General features: G+C 35.2%; 1 pseudogene; it reads left to right on the top strand.

Moving 5' to 3' along the window:
• The first annotated feature begins 9,991 nt into the window (after positions 1–9,991).
• LOC104661211 lies at positions 9,992–10,724 on the top strand (annotated as a pseudogene).
• Positions 10,725–14,347: the final 3,623 nt, after the last annotated feature.

Genomic DNA, 14,347 nt, shown 5'->3' with positions numbered 1-14,347 from the left:
AAATAAGAAAAGAAAATAGAAGTAAAAAACACGTACTCTCTAATTTAATAATATTAGCCCATTTTACCCTCTGAACATTTCAAAAATGACATTGAACATATATATGATTTCAATATTTTTAATATTAAAATATGTAGATATATCAATGTGAACTTTTGATTTTGTCTTAAATTAACCAAATAGTTGAATCAATTATTGACTTATAGATTTAGGTCCATAATAATTGTATTTAATTTTGAGTTAAATAAAGAAAATAAACAAATTGAGGTTCAGGACTTGTACCTATATTAAACATATGGATAAATATAGAAAATATGTCTTTCTTTATAAAATGTTAACATCAGGAAAATATTCAAAACGTTATTGAACAACTCTGTCTCAATCAGTACTTATAGTCATATGGTCACATACAGATATATATCATTTTTCTAGGACTCTCAGAGTATGTAAAACATCCATCATAGTCATAATAACGAATGGGTCCTGTGGGCAAAAACCAAAAATGTTAATGGCCCTTGATGCAGAATATTGTTGATGAGTCATTGTGTCTCCACTTAAGCTAAGAGGTTTTTTTTTGTTGTTTTTCATTTCTTTTTAATGAAAATGTCAGCAAGCTAGAGGTTCTCAGCTCACAAAAGCTTTTCGCTGGAGGTGAAGCTACAAATCTCCTAGTTAAATTGTAAGTATGTTTAAGTGTCCAGAGACAAGAACACATGTAGAATAAGGGGCAAACTCATCAATATTGCTTGTGACCTACCCTCACAAGAAATAATTGTAGAATTAATTGTGACATCAAGATATCATCGTCACACCAGGTTGTTCATAGGTCAAGGAAAAAAATACAGAGCAGTTGGCTGTAAATGATGAAAGAAACAAAAATTAAAGAAATGAAAATGTAAGAAAGAGATAGCTAAATAGGTTTCATTAACTTCAAATAGCAGGAAAGCTAAAGGTGGCTGAGTGCAGTGGCTCATGCCTGCAATCCCAGCACTTTGGGAGGCTGAGGCAAGAGGATCACTTGAAGCCAGGAGTTTGAGTCCAGCCTGACCAACATGGCAAAAACCTTTCTCTACTAAAAATAGAAAAATTAGCTGGACGTGGCGGTGGTCACCTGTAATCCCAGCTACTCAGGGGGCTGAGGCAGGAGAATCACTTGAATCCAGAAGACAGAGGTTGCAGTGAGCCAAGATTGTACCACTGCACGCCAGCCTGGGCAACAGAGCAAGACTCTGTCTTAAATAAATAAATAAATAAATAAATAAATAAATAAATAAGAAAAGAAAGAAAGAAAAGCTAAAGCTAATATTTTTTGGTATGGTGTTTTCCAGAACCAGACACAAAATTTAAAATACATGACCTTTCCACAAGGTAGTATTTCAGTAAGGTGTGCAGAACTCAAAGGAAAATAAAATTCATATTTTAAAAATACTCAGTTCATGAAATATAAATCTTCCTAGATTAAATCAATTCATTTTAAAGCATATTCTATAAAACTGTTGGAAATATACAGTCAAGGCAGGGTTACTTCTCTTTGTAGCAGTTATGACTCCTAGTTTAATAAATTACAAGAAATATAACCCAGACTCAAACAAAAATAGTTATTACAACCTACATTGAAGTTGTAGAAGTATGACTGGCTATAGGCACAAATGGGACTAGGGTCTGAGTCAATGTTTCTGTGATTCTCTTGATGAATGGCAACAAAAGGCTGAGGAGTTCTGGGTCTCATTTTTGTAGGCCACTCTACCCTAAACAGATGGAGGCTACTCTTTGCAACACAAATGTTATTCTTCGTTCTGACCAAATCATTCTGGGCCTGTCACTATGGTAATGGTAATGGCTGCTGCATCCACTCCAGTTTTCTTAAACAAGAATAGTTCTCACTCATAGAGGTAAGGGTAAATTTCATTTCACTTTGACTCTATTGTGTCCCAAAATAGTAACAAGAGTCAAATTGTTGTGGGGCTATGAGACCAGAGATGAGAAATATTGAGAAGTTGTTATTGACTATTCAAAGAAGTGAGGCGTTGGCAGTGGTGTATCCAGGACTGTGGAGAGGGGAAGATCTGCCTGAGGAGCAGGTTTAAAAAACGTACATTGACTAGAATTTTAAAACAAACAAACAAAAAATAAAGTCAAGTAAAAGTTGCTCTACTCCTTATTATAACCGTGCACTCACAATTCTAAACAATGTCTCTGATAAATTAGCCACCCCTAAAATTTCTTCTTTGGTTTATCTAAATTTTATTTTAATATATGTATAATTTGTTTGCCATAAAATGCATATACTCAGTGTATCGCATGATTAATTTTGACATATGCTTTGACATATACACCTACATAACCACTAACTCTCTTATCAACCTATGGACCATTTCCATCAACTCTGAGAGTTCTCTTGGACTTCTTTTCTATTCATTCCCTACCAAACTCCCAGAAACAAACACAGATAGAAGTTCTGTTAGCACAGAGAAATGTTGCCTGTTATTCAAATTCATTAATGGAATCACAGTGTGTCCTCTTTTGTGTCTGGTTTCTTGTGCTGCATATAATAATATTCAATATTAGTATTTGTTCTCGAGTGCTGAGTAATACCTCATGGCATGAATACAGCATAATATGTTCACCCATCTTCTCTTCATGGAAATTTGCTTTCTACCCCAGTTTTTTTTTTCTATTATGAATAAAGCTATTATGATCCTTTTTGTAGACGCGTTTTCAATTTTTTTTATTTTTTGAGCAAGAAATAATAGATATCATACTTACTTGGCCATAAGGTAGGCTTATTTTCAATGTATTAAAAAATTGTCCAGAGTTTTTCAAAGTAATTTTATAGTCAGCTTCCTTGAACATTATATGAGAGTTCCAGTTGATCCACATCTTTGTTGGCACTTGTTACTATCAATCTGTTAAATGGAGTCATTCTACTGGTGTGTATAGTTATTTTATTTTAGTATAAATATGCATTTTTAATGATAAATGATGCTGAGGACAATTTGGATCAATCATTTGGATATCCTCATTTATGTAGAGACCTTTTTCTCATGAAAAACTCCTCAATTCTATAAGATTTGCATAGATTTATCATATTTAAAAAATAAGAAAGAAAGAAAAAGAAAAGATAGGAAGGGAGAGAGTGAAAGAAAGAAAGAAAGAAACAAACAAACAAGAAAGAAAGTAAAACAGAAAAAGAAAAAGAAAGAAGGAAAGAAGAAAGAAAGAAAGAAAGAAAGAAAGAAAGAAAGAAAGAAAGAAAGAAAGAAAGAAAGAAAGAAAAAGAAAGAAAGAAAAGAAAGAAAGAAAGAAAGAAAGAAAGAAAGAAAGAAAGAAAGAAAGAAAGAAAGAAAGAAAGAAAGAAAGAAAGAGAAAGAAAGAAAGAAAGAAAGAAAAAATGAATATTACCCACATTTCTCAAGGATTTTTTCTTATTAGGATCTTGACTTCACTACTTCTGGTTGCTTGAGCAACTTTCTAAAACTGTTCATCAATAAAATACGTGCGATATCATTAGCCTTTAGTGAAAAGCGAACGCAAACCACAATGAAATGTCCTTTCATATCTCTAAGATGGTTATCATCAAAATTATGGACAACTGTTGAAAAGAATGTGGAGAACCCAGAAACTTCATCAATTGTTGGTGAGATTGTAAAATGTAGCTGCTTTGGAAAATAGCCTGGGAGTCCTACAAAATAGTTGTAGGGTTTCCATATGACCCAACAATTTCTATCCTAGATATACATCTACTCGATTAAAATTATCCTTACAAAAATGTGTACATGACTATTAATTAGAAGCATTGTTTATAACAGTCAAAGATAGAAACCACCTGTATTAGTCAGTTCTCATAGTGCTATAAGAAATACACAAGACAGAGTAATTTATAAAACAAAGAGGCTTAATTGACTCACATTTACACATGGCTGTGGAGGCCTCAGGAAGCTTACAATCAAGGTGGAAGGTGAGGGAAAAGCAAGCACCTTCTTTACAAGACAGCAGAAGAGAGAAGTATGAAGGAGGAATGAGAACTCACTCACTATCATGAGAACAGCATAAAGGAAACCAACCCCATGACCCAATTATCTCCCTCCCTGGACACATGGAGATTATAGGTCCCTCCCTCAACATGTAGGGATTACAATTTGACAAGTGATTTCGGTGGGGACACAGATCAAACCATATAATTCTGACCCTGGCTCCTCCCAAATCTCATGTCCTCACATTTCAAAACCAATCATGCCTTCCCAACAGTCTCTCAAAGTCTTAACTCATTTCAGCATTAACTCAAAAGCCCACTGTCCAAAGTTTCATCTGAGACAAGGCAAGTCTCTTCTGCCTATAAGCCTGTAAAATCAAAAGTAAGTAAGTTATGTCCTAGATACAATGGGGGCACAGACGTTGGGTAAATCCTGACATTCCAAATAGGAGAAATTGGCCAAAACTAAAGGGCTGTTGGCCCCATGCAAGTCCAAAATGCAGCAGAGCAGTCTTTAAATCTTAAAGCTCCAAAATGATCTCCTTTGACTTCATGTCTCACATCCAGGGCAATCTGATATAAGGGGTAGGCTCCCATGGTCTTGGGAAGCTCCACCCTAATGGCCTTGCTGGTACAGCCTCCTTCCTTGCTGCTTTTACGGACTGGCATTGACTGTCTGCAACTTTTCCAGGTTTACAGTACAAGCTATCAGTAGATCTACCATTCTGGAGTCTGGAGGATGGTGGCCCTCTTCTCATAGCTCCACTAGGCAGTGCTTCACTGGCGATTCTGTGTGGGGGCTCTATCCCCAGATTTCCCTTCTGCACTGGTCTAGCAGAGGCTGTCCATGAGGTCTCTGCCCCTGCAGCAGACTTCTGCCTGGACATCCAGGCCTTTCCATACATCCCCTAAAATCTAGGCAGAGGTTCCCAAACGTCAAGTCTTGACCTCTGTGCACCCACAGGCCCAAAACCAAGGCTTGAGGCTTGCACCCTCTGCAGTCATGGTCTGAGCTATACTTTTGCTTCTTTTAGTGGCCGCTGGAGCTGGAGCAGCTGGGACCCAGGGTACCTAGTCCTGAGGCTGCACAAAACATTGAGGTCCTGGGCCCAGCCTAGGAAAACATTTTTTTTTTTTTCCTTTTAGACCTCTGGGTCTTTGATAAGAAAGTCCTCTGACATGTGCTGAAGACATTTTCCCCATTGTCTTGGCAATTAACATTTGACTCTTCATTACTTATGCAAATTTCTGCAGCTGGCCTGAATTCCTCTCCAGAAAATAAACTTTTCTTTTTTACCACATCATCAGTGTGTAAATTTTCCAAACTTTTATGGTTTGCTTCCCTTTCAAACATAAATTCCAATATCAGATCATCTCTCTCAGGTTAAAAGTTTCAGAGATCTCTAGGGACAGGGGCAAAATTCTACCAGTCTCTTTGCTAAAGCATAGCAAGGGTGACCTTTGTTCCAGTTTCCAACAAGTTCCTCATCTTCACCTGAGACCACTTCAGCCTGAACTTCATTGTCCACATCATTATCAGTATTTTGGTCAAAACTATTAAACATGTCTCTAGGAAGTTCAAACTTCCCCACATTTTCCTGTCTTCTGAGCCCTCCAAACTGTTCCAACCTCTGCCTGTTACTCAGTTCCAGAGTCATTTCCACATTTTCAGGTTATCTTTATAGCAGTTCCCTGCTCTCTGTGGTACCTATTATTGCATTAATCCATTCTCACATTGCTATAAAGAAATACCCCAAACTGGGTAATTTATAAAGAAAAGATGTTTAATTGACTCACAGTTCCACATGGCTGTGGAGGCCTCAGGAAATTTACAATCATGGCAGAAGATAAAGGGGAAGCAGGCACCTGCCTCACAAGGTGACAGAAGAGAGAAGTGTGATGGAGGAACTTCCAAACACGTGAAACTATCAGAGTTCATGAGAACTCACTCACAATCATGAGAACAACATGGAGGAAACTGCCCTCATGATCCAATTACCTCCATCCCTGGACACATGGGGATTACGAGTCTGTCTCTTGACACTTTGGCATTACAATTCAAGATAAGATTTGCATGGAGACACAGAACCAAATCATATCACCATCTTAAAATGTATCAATCAATGAAAATATGAACCAAATATGGTACATCCATATAATGGAATATTATTGAGTCATGAACAGATTGAAGTGCAGGTACATGATGCAACATTGATGAAAGTGGAAAGCATTATGCTAAGAGAAAGAAAAGGGGAAGAGAAAGGGGGAAGTAACTGCTAATGGCTGCAGGCTTTCTTTTTGGAGTAATAAAAGTATACTAGATTTAGATAGTGGTGATGGCCACACAACTTGTGAATATACTAAGAAACATTGAATTCTACATTTTAAAAATGTGAATTTAATGCTATGCAATTTACATTATGTTACGTAATTTACATTTGGGTTTAACAAAAACTAGTAGTGCAAGGGAGAAACTAAATTTTGTGCAGTATTCATAAAGATATGAGGCCTGAAGGTATTTGCTTTGTGTAATTTAGTCAAGTGTAAGGTGAAAGTGCAAAATATGTGGGCATAGGTGCAGGCCACGTGGTCAACGTAATAGTATAAGTCAATAAGTATTCTTTTCTGATTGCTTCAATTTCCTCAGTCAATTAGAAATGAAGTCATTAGTTACAGTGAAGATGGGAAAGAGGGGTTGGAGCTCAGGTAAAAGGAATATGTAAAAGCTGGGTGTGGTGGCCCATACATGTAATCCAAGCATTTTGGGAGGCTGAAAAAGGGGGATTGCTAGAGGCCAAGATTTCGAGACCAGCCTTGGTAATATAGTAAGACGCTATCTCTAAAAAGAAAAAAAATAAGGTTAAAATATTTCTCTAAGAGAGCAAGAGAATGAGTATGATAGGAAAATAATATGATTGCCAACAAGCATTAAGGGCTTATTTGAGCATCATGGATGAAAATTAAATGCCAGAACTGTCAGCTTTTGTTGGTGTGCTTTACCCAGAGATATTAATTAGAAACAATGTGGGTGTATAAGAGTTTTAGGGTTGCTCTGTTTCCAAGTTAGTCTTGTGGAGGAAAAAAAAAGTCAAGGCGAAAGAAGCTACGTGAAAGGGAATTTTAATGATTGTTTATACAATCAAAATTGCATGAAGAAAGAAGTAAAAACACTAAACGTAGGTGGGCATAATACATGGAAGGTCTCCTTGGGATGCAAGCACTGTTGTGGTTCAGATACTATAAGATATGAGCTGAAAATGCTGGAAGTAGTAATCAGGAATGAGATTCCGATAATTTCAACTATGGAATGATAATCGTTAGGGTTAATGACTGGTATTATGGTAAGATGATGAGAATGAATAGGTTAGGGTGGAGGACAAGGACATACACAAATAAAGGAAATGAGATATCAGTAAATGAATCATTTTGTGTATGAGAGCATCACAAATTAAGGCAGTAATAGTCTTGGAGACTGGGACATTGAGTCAGTCGTTGAAATGATTGCTGAATGAACAGAATGTCCCAGTAGAAGGAATGACCCAGGATTATTAGATAATAAAAGCAATAAATTTTATCACACATGATTTAGAATACTTAATCCCAACTTGCCAGTTATAAACTAATTGACCAACTTCTGTCTTTTGCTCTTCCACTAGTGGCATTAATTGTCATTTGTAGATCCGGTGAAAGTGTCCACAATGGACCTGGAATAACAATTCATATGTCCTGTTCATTATCTGACGGTATATTCACTATGCTGTGCTTCTCTTATTGTAGAATAGTCTGTGTAAATATTTTATGTGTAAGTTTTCTTTAATAAATACTATTTTTAATTTCCACCTGTAATCATATATAAAATGTCATTAAGGTAAATATTCTTAAATAACCTTAGGTGCTAGTGTATAATCAATTTTGGATAAAATTCTCAGGTGAGAAATACCTGTTTTAAATTTCCATCCACTTTTTCCTGATATTTCCATTTTACTTTTTCCGCAAATTAGCAATATTAGAGTGTCCTATGATTTCATAAAACATTCTCTACTTACCTTTCCACTAACAACACATACACTCATAAGTCTGAGTTTTAACCAAAGCTTTGTACTTAATTATATGTATATAGTTGATTATTGATGAGATAATAATGTTTTAATCATAGAAACAAAATAATGTTGACCAAAGTGATTTTCTCTTATCCTAGATGATTTCCTGCTGCCTAAAATTGTGCCTTATATATACTAAGCATTAAAAATGTTACCTTTCTAAGGTTATAGTCTTTAATATAGGTAAATGCATTGTAATAGATTACCAAAATGGCCCAAATATTTTATTCCTTCTTTTTTTCATCATATAATTTTGCGGCATATTTTTAATCTGAATCTGGTTCAGCCATGTGCCCTTTTTTAGTCAGTGAAATGTTAGATGACAGGCTAGTATTTAAAGGCTGAGGCGGGCAGATCACTTGAGGTCAGGAGTTCAAGAGCAGCCTGGAAAACACGGTGAAACCCCATCTCTACCAAAAAATATAAAAATCTACATAGCAATCACTTATTATAAGAAAGCTTTATTTTTAACACCTCAAAATTGTTTGTAACTTCAAGCAACATTTGAATGCATTTCAAGGATACAGGACTATGGGTCTATCCTCTTGCTAAGGAGAATTTTATATGATTATTCCAGGAGAAAAACAAAGCCCTAGAAAGTCTCACACAGGAGATTAGATGTTTTGCCTGAAAGTTGTTTATAATCGTAACCAATTGGCCAAAAATTCTCATGCAGCCCACCTAACTGAAAAGGGGCTGAGCAATACATTTTCTTATGTATCCACAAGGCAAAGAGTACCAGACATTGTTAATAATTTAATTCCTAATATTAAACTCAATAGAAAACAACACACCTAAACCAAGATTCAAACTAGACCCCTTCCAGTTCCAGTTCCAGTTCCAGTTTTGTATACTCCATATACAAAAAACAACTCGAGATGGATTAAAGACTTAATGTAGGACCAAAAATTGTAATGACCTTAGAAGATAATTATTATAATAATTTGCTGTCAAAAGGCCTATTTTCTAAATACTGAGAAACAAAGTGTTTTACTATTAAACATTTTTTTTTTGAATAATTAGATTCAGTATGAAATACTACTCTGGACATAAGCCCTAGCAAAGATTTTATGATGAAGACACCAAAAGTAATTGCAACAAAAACTAAAATTGACAAATAGGACCTAATTAAACTAAAGAGCTTCTTCACCACATAGCAATTCTCTGGATACTTTTTCTGCTCCATCAGGCTAGCCTGGTGATATTCACATACAGTGCTAGACAAGGAGAAGTGAGAGTAAGCCTAATCGGGTATATGTTCTCTGTTCATGTCCTATCATCTAAAATACAAAAATTAGCTGGGAGTGGTGACACACACCTGTAGTCCCAGCTACTTGGTAGGCTGAGGTGGGAGAATTGCTTGAACCCAGGAGGCAGAGGTTGCAGTTACCTGAGATCGCACCAATGCACTCCAGAGTGGGCAACAGAATGAGACCCTGTCTCGGAAAAAAAAAAAAAAAAAAAAAAAAAAAAAAAAAAAAAAAAAAAAAAAAATACATTAAATATCAGTAGGAACACATATATTAGGCATATAGAATCATCGATAAATGAATAGGAGATAATACATTCTAAATAAGTGTAACAACATTTATTAAGATTGCTGTTATTGCCGTTATTTATATATGAAAAGAAAATGATAAACTTATCCAGGTTTGCATTTCTTAAGTAGTCTTACTTAGTATTTGATAATTTGAATTTCTTTTTATGGAACTATCTTCACCCTGTACATTGTTTTCTACTCCAATAGAAAAAGAGGTGTTCAAACTGAAAATAAGATTTGACATATCTATACTGAAGCAATTGTCACTCATGCAAAATAAATGGCTAATTATAAGGACCAGCTTAGTAGATAAAACTGGGTAAGTAAAAGTAAATAAAAACATGGACGGCACAGCTGGCTTGAGCAACTGGAAACAAGATGCAGGACCCCAACGCAGACACTGAGTGGAATGACATCTTACGCAAAAAGGGTATCTTACCTCCCAAGGAAAGTCTGAAAGAACTGGAAGAGGAGTCAGATGAGGAGCAGCACATCCTCCAGCAGTCAGTGGTGAAAACATACGAAGGTATGACTTTGGAAGAGCTGGAAGATCATGAAGACGAGTTTAATGAGGAGGATGAACGTGCTATTGAAATGTACAGACGGCAGAGACTGGCTGAGTGGAAAGCAACTAAACTGAAGAATAAATTTGGAGAACTTTTAGAGATCTCAGGGAAGGATTACGTTCAAGAAGTTACCAAAGCTGGCGAGGGCTTGTGGGTCGTCTTGCACCTTTACAAACAAGGAATTCCCCTCTGTGCCCTGATAAATCAGCACCTCAGTGGACTTGCCAGGAAGTTTCCTGATGTCAAATTTCTCAAAGCCATTTCAACAACCCGCATACCCAATTATCCTGATAGGAACCTGCCCACGATATTTGTTTACCTGGAAGGAGATATCAAGGCTCAGTTGATTGGTCCTCTGGTGTTGGGCGGCATGAACCTGACAAGCGATGAATTGGAACGGAAACTGTCTGAATCTGGAGCAATTATGACGGACCTGGAGGAAAACCCCAAGAAGCCGATTGAAGACTGTTGCTGTCCTCAGTGCGGCGCTCTGTCCCCCTGAGGAGGGGCAGCAGTTCTGAGGGTGACTGAGGCTACAGCTGCTCTCACATGCCGAACTTTCTTGTGACACGTTGTCTGGATTTTTTAAAAAAGGAAAAAGCAAGAATGGTGAATCCTTCTGTTTTTTAGTTTTGTATAAATTATGTTTCAAATCTTTACATTTTAGAAATAATCATTGCTGGAAATTCTGTTAAATATTTTGGCACTCTTTTTTGTAATTATAGTATTTCCTCTAAAAAAATTAAAACCAGCCATTTGTATGGCAAATGTCTGTTTTCCTCATTTATATTTTAAGCCATAAAACCTAGTCACTATTTTTGGACATATAACTATAAAAAAATATAGTTTTAAATGTGAATAAATTATGCAGTGGAAAATTGCAAACTAAGCCTTATAGATACATTGTTTATTTTATAAAGGGAGCAATGAGATTGTTAACTCAAAATACAGGAATGGTCTCTAGGACAAAAGAATCTCAGTATTTATTGAAGAAACATACAATTTTTGTGAAACATTCCCGTATCGAAGCAATAACTGAAGGTTCCAGTTTACTGCCATATTTGGTTAAATGTGTTCTCTTGCTAAAATAGTTCATCTCAGACTGTTAACTATTTTTTTTTTTTTTTTTTTTTTATTTTGAGATAGAGCTTTGCTGTGTTGCTGAGGCAGGAGTGCAGTGGCACAATCTCAGCTCACTGCAACCTCCGCCTCCTGGGTTCAAGCAATTTTCCTGCCTCAGCCTCCTGAGGAGCTGGGATTACAGACGTGCACCACCATGCCCGGCTGATTTTGTACTTTTAGTAGAGTTTCATCATGTTGGCCAAGCTGGTCTCAAACTCCTAACCCCAAACTCGGCTTCCCAAAGTGTTGGGATTACAGGTGTGAACCACCGTGCCTGCCCTGTTAACTAATTATGATTACTGTAAGAGGACATTGAATTAATTTTTGGAAATATATAAGCATACACATAAATAAACTGTATCTCAATAAAAAAAAAAAAAAAAAAAAACATGGACTCAGTTCAGATAAAGCTGGATTCACAATATGACACCACGGGTTACAACAATATTACTTCATGCCTATTTGTATTTCATGATTCTAATTATTCTCTTTTGTAACATAAAGATAATAAAACCAGATGCACATAATGATGATAAGAATTTAATGAGAAAGTACATGTGAAGTTCATATTACAAAGCTCATAATTTAATTAAGAACAAGTACATATTAGCTGTAATAAATATTATAATCATTTCTATTTTATCCATGGCCACTATTTTAAAAGCTGACCTATTAATTCTGTATATATAGTAATTTTTTCTGCTATTATAAAAAATTTGTACACTCTTTTTCAATTTTAAATATTGTCATATTGCCAAGTTGACAAAACTGACAAGATCACAGTAAAGAAATTCGAAATTTATGATTTATCACACTAAAAAGAAACCACAGTTTTAGATCCTGGATAGAATCTCACCAAAATTATTGAATTTAAAAATTCACAGCTTGGAGACTAGTATACATCATAGAACAGTTCTTAAAAGTTAAATTAAGGATACATAAACATTTTGTAAATGTGTTTCTGGAATTTACAGAAATTAGCAACTTCACTGCAATCTCTGTAACTTTTACACTATATTACTGATGCACTAAGTGAATGGTAATTTCTAACGAGAGCATTCTTGTGAGAGAAAGAAAAAAATGTTTGTTGACTCAACATAAACACAAAGATTGTAGTAATAGCAATATTGATTTCTTTTCTTCAGGTCTCATTTTACCACTTGAATTTACTTTTAATCCCACTTTTATTAATATTTTTAATTTTATTCATGGAGATATTGCAATAATAACATAAGGATATAATATTATATTGATCAATAGCTTGAGATATGAAGAGAGTTTCTATAGATGAAAATATGCAGAAATATGAAAATGTGTTCGAGTCAATCAACAACAAATTGGAGAGTACTAAATGAATGAGAAAGACCAGGTGAAGCTGGTCTCTCCAAAACACACACACAAAAAACATATTTTAAATGACAGTAAAACTAAACACGAAGAATAAAAATAGGAGATCTTACAATTCTATAATAAGACTTCTAACAGGTGTGAAGAGAGGAAGTATTCTGTGCATCCATCATTCATTCATTCATATCCCCATTTGTTTATCAATTCATTTATCATCCAGCAATATTTATGTACCCCCAGAAACTTCTTTCATATTTAGAGATAAGAGTGACAAATTTGAGAAAAATAAATAAATCTATTCTTTGAAAGTTCACACTGGGTCTACAATGTGGGGAGTGATTTGAAAGTAAATACACAACAAAAAATAAAATAAAATACATAATATGGTAGGAAGTGATAAGTGTTCCGGAAAAAATCAAAAATAAATGTGAAAAACCTAAGGCAAGAATGTGTTTGCAGTCTCTGTGGAACAAGTCAAAGGTGATAGAGGGTGAGACATAGGGAAGGTGTTAGAAGAGGCAACCAAATATTAATAGTAGAAATAAAGGAAGATGGACAATATATTTTTAAAGTCATCTGTCTGAAGAAATATCTTAGTGCAGAAGTCAAATGAGTTAATGATAACAAATAACACCGATGAAAATAAATTTGTAAGTAGATACATGTTGGTCCTTAAAAAAAAAAGAATGAAGAAGAAACTCTACCTTCCAGCAGACAGAAATGAAGAAATAATGAGGTTGACGTTAAGCTGTTCTGCAACACCAAATGTCAGAAGACAATGGCTCATTATCTGCATTATATGAAAAAAAGGTTGTGTCCTCTGTGACAAAATCTGTCAGACTGTCTTTCACATGGGAGATGAGAGAAGGACATTCATTGACTGCAAGGAGTCAGAAAGTGGGCAATTCTCATAATCTCTTTAGGAAAAACAGTAGAGATAACAACGTATTAATAGACAGGAATGAGGAAAATATCTGTAAAATAAACAGAACACCAAAGGCTTTAGTAACAATTACAGAAACTCTAAATAAAGTAGTGCTACCATGATTATGAAACAATAAAATGTGGAAAATTGTTAAAATATGGGGTATTATAAAATTGCAATAAAATCTGGGGAAAATACCCTTTTACTTTGTGAAAATTAATAAATGATAAAACATTAGATAAGAGTAAATGCATATGGAAGAGTTGGGGAAATGATATTAGTGCGCAACAATAATAACTAACAATAATAACTTTATGGCAGGGTCTGCTTTAAGAACATTTTATTTAGGGACATATTTAAACTTCTTAAGCCTGTAACATCTTTTCTAGTATTACGTACAATCAAAATTATATTTTTAAGCAAAACTTACTTGTAAGGAAGACAAATGATTTTCAAAGGAGTGAAACAAAAAAAGAAAAGAAAAAAAACCTCAATTTCAAAGCGGTTCATTTATTCACCTGAATAGCAATGGTTTTTCATACACAAAAGTGGTCCTGGGTATAGTTAGAGAGAAAAGGTAATTTGAAGGCTGAGGGGGAGTTGGAAAGATGGCAAGGAATGAAAAACAAAGGTCTAGAATTCCAGTGAGTGGGTAAAGCTCTGGAGGGAGTAAGACGATAAGGAAGTAATTAGTGTAATCAATATCAGGGTGTCCAAAAAGTTCTTCCAGTGATAAGGATGACACATACGCATTTCAGCTTTGACGGTGACAGG

Source organism: Rhinopithecus roxellana, chromosome 18 (assembly GCF_007565055.1).
Source record: "Rhinopithecus roxellana isolate Shanxi Qingling chromosome 18, ASM756505v1, whole genome shotgun sequence".
In the NCBI taxonomy this organism is placed as follows: domain Eukaryota; kingdom Metazoa; phylum Chordata; class Mammalia; order Primates; family Cercopithecidae; genus Rhinopithecus; species Rhinopithecus roxellana.
This window is presented reverse-complemented; position numbering and strand designations above follow the sequence as displayed.